Source organism: Rhododendron vialii, chromosome 9a (genome assembly GCF_030253575.1).
Source record: "Rhododendron vialii isolate Sample 1 chromosome 9a, ASM3025357v1".
In the NCBI taxonomy this organism is placed as follows: domain Eukaryota; kingdom Viridiplantae; phylum Streptophyta; class Magnoliopsida; order Ericales; family Ericaceae; genus Rhododendron; species Rhododendron vialii.
The window spans coordinates 8,674,283-8,677,750 of record NC_080565.1 but is presented as its reverse complement, the minus strand read 5'-3'; positions in this window follow the sequence as shown (position 1 = coordinate 8,677,750).

Here is a 3,468-nt window from a genome sequence, read left to right as displayed (position 1 = left end):
TTAAAAAATTAAGTGTTTTAATTTTTAATCTGTTTGAACTGGTGCGAAGATCTTATTTGTCTGATCATTTTATCTTAAATGGTCATAATGGATTTTAGGCTCTAAGGCCTTTCAATGAGTATCCTAAGAGAGCACTGAAACTAAATAAGGAGTCTTCGGGTGCTCGTTGAAAAGCTTTAGAGCAAAAAATTCATTACCACCATCTAGGATAAAATGATCAAAAAAATAAGATTTTCGCACCAGGTCAACTGGATTGAAAATTGGAGCACTTAATTTTTTAATCATATTTTTCCGTTAGTTTCATTAACGGTGTTAACGATTTTATCAATTTGTAATATAAAACAAACTACATGGACAAAATTGAGATAATTGAAACTAGAGGGACGACTACGAATTTTTTTCATAAGATTTATTCATGCACATACTTTAGGCACAAATTGGTAAATAGCTTTCAAAAGCAACACTTGCGCAACGTGCACGACAAGAGCGAGAGCAAATTTTAAAGCAAAGCATTGCTCGACAATCAGAACAATAGTTGCAAAGAGATAAAAGTGTAAGACTCTTATCAATCAAAATCATGGTCGACTATCTGCATCTTCTAACCATGTTTTTATACGTAAAGGTTCAACATCTCCGAGATAACAACATTGCTACCCATGTTCACGAGGTAAGTCTCCATACAAATACGAATTTTTCTACAAATCCTATTTATCGCCCCTAATACATTGTACATATCTTTTAACAATATTTGACTTACATGCATAGACAAAAAATAGTGCTACTTTTTTAAAATTTGTGGTACTGCTACTTTTTAAAAATTGTTTGTCTTATATGCATAGACAAAACATAGTGTATACTGCTACTTTTTTAAAATTTGTTATTACTATCCATGTTTTTTAATAATTTTAATTTCCCAATTGAATTTATACGTAAAGGTTCAACCTCTCCGAGACAGCAACATTGTCGTCAATGTTCATGAGGTAAGTCTCCATACAAATATGGATTTTTTGGCCAACCCTATTTAGTACCCTGGCCTAATGCATTTTGCATAACTTTTAACAAGAAATACAAAGAATGGAAGCGATGGCTAGGAAAGGACCAAAAGACAGTGTACATAGGCAGTGGAAAGGAAAACTCACAAGTATCACATGTTGACACATATCTTCTTTAATTTGGAAAAAAAATTTGGGGGTCAAACTAACTATTCTATAGCTTTTGTCTAATACTCAGAGACAAAATATATTGCTAATGTGCTACTTTTTAAAAGAGTTCTGGAAATATTACCATGACATAATGTGTCTTACGAGTGCTTATGATTTCTGTCTTTGTCTCTCTCTTTTTTCTCTAAAATTTACTACAAAAGTTCTAAGGAGTGCTTTTGTTAATACAGTTACTTTCAAATAATATAATCAAACACTTAAGAATTTATCGAAATTTACTTTATTTCTGTCTATTTTGTTGTGAAATTTTATGATTTTCAATTAGTTGCCATCATCGAAATTGTGCATAGCACGGGTATTATGAGGTTGAAAAACGGGATAGATATTAAAAAATAAAGTAAATACTTTATTTTTGATGGGTGGGAGGGTTGGTACATATTTTTTCCACGATTGAGATTAGTGCTACAAAGATTTTAGATTATATATGGGAAGCACGGAAATCAAAGCAAATTTCATGCCTTTTTTATTGGCAAAAATAATTTCCATTCATCACGAGGACAACAAAAAAGAAATCAATACCACATAACTCTTACCGCTACTCACAAATTATATACCCATCTCCCAATCTCTTGAACAACTTTTAGTAGGAAAAAAAAAACGGTTTTATCGAAGAGCTAACTACACGAAAAAATACTTGAGCCACAACCAAAAAAAATCCGGACAATAGTCCTACAACTACCCTTTGCCGCTGCCTCACTTGAATACAACAAACAGACTCTTCCCAGCGCTGCTAAAGTGTTGCAACCAAGGGTACCAATGCAACCAAGGGTATCAAAGTTCATGTCGATCTTTTTTTATTTTGACAGGCAAAAAAATTGGCAAATTGGCCTTCATACCAAGAATATATTTATCACCGTCATCTTCAGATTTTCCTTTTATATGACGAGACGTCAATATTCAATTCGCTCGCCATATGCTCTGACTATTAACAAATCACAAGGACAATTAGTAAAATTCGTTGATTTGCGTACAACTATGTTTAGTCATGGGCAATTATATGTGGCATTATTAAGGTGCACGTCTTCTAAACGTATAACTGTCATTCTCCCCCAAGAAGAAACACATTCCACAACTAATATTGTTTACCCTGAAATTCTGTTGTAGTTCCTTTTGTCATACCAGGTACATCCTTTAAACAGATGACTCGGCGTTCTAACTGAGCTTCTATTGACATATCATTATTTTTAGGATTGGGATCAAGATGCCTCGAAGATCATAAAGGATCAATAGTCTTTTAGATTTTGTCTTTAACATGTTTCATGTTTTCTTTTTAAATATCTCTTCAAGGCATGCATTTTCATCGGTGTTTTCGATGGTATTTTCAACTCAAGTTTTAAGCATTTGAGTTTATTCTATGCGTTTTAGTTGGTTGAATTTGTTATTCATTATTTATTTGCGTGCTGAATGTTCGAGCCATGCCTTCAGGCACGGACATGTGCTAGATTTAGCAAAAACCTTTCGTATTCAAGATTTGCATAGATTGATCATCTATTATATGAATAGACTTGAAATAATTTTCATTTATTGAACTTTTCCCCTTTTCTTCAGATTTTTTACTAATAACTTCGGCTATGTATTTGTGTTCGCATTTTGCATTCAACTTTCCTCATTGTAAATCTCCCAAGTACAAGTAGACTGTGTCTATCTGCTGGTTTGTTGTCATTTTCTATCTCACTAGGGAGATTATACCAAAAGAAAACATACAACTTGGAAAACCAAATTAGGATCAGCAACTTCATTATTCTGTCATTCCTCTGCCCTGAGTATTGAAACCAAACCAAACAGAGCCTTAAGTCCCTTTAAGATTGAAATCTATGAAGAAGAAACTTTGTTGCTGTTAGAAGAGGATGCAGGAAGACAGCTGATGATCGACGAAGAGCAGTGTGGGTCTAAGAAATAACACCAGAATCTACTTCAGCTGACGTTCAACCTGATGGAGAGTACTGACACTTTGACACAAATCTTAAAAAATAATCACTGGTCTTGCAAAATATTTGAACTTTTCTCAGTTTTATTTTGTCAAACAGTGAGTCAACTATGCAGGCTAATGACTATAACTTCCTTTTGGCATTAGCTGCTGATGGTAAGAATTTCCTTTAGTATTCCTCAGCAATGCTAATGACTATAACTTCTTTAGTATTCCACACGACACGATCATCTTGGGTGTATCCCTGATTCTGTTCCCAAAAATATTTGTTCTTCTATTCCAATCTACTATAAATTACATGGCCGGGTCAGAAGATTCGTA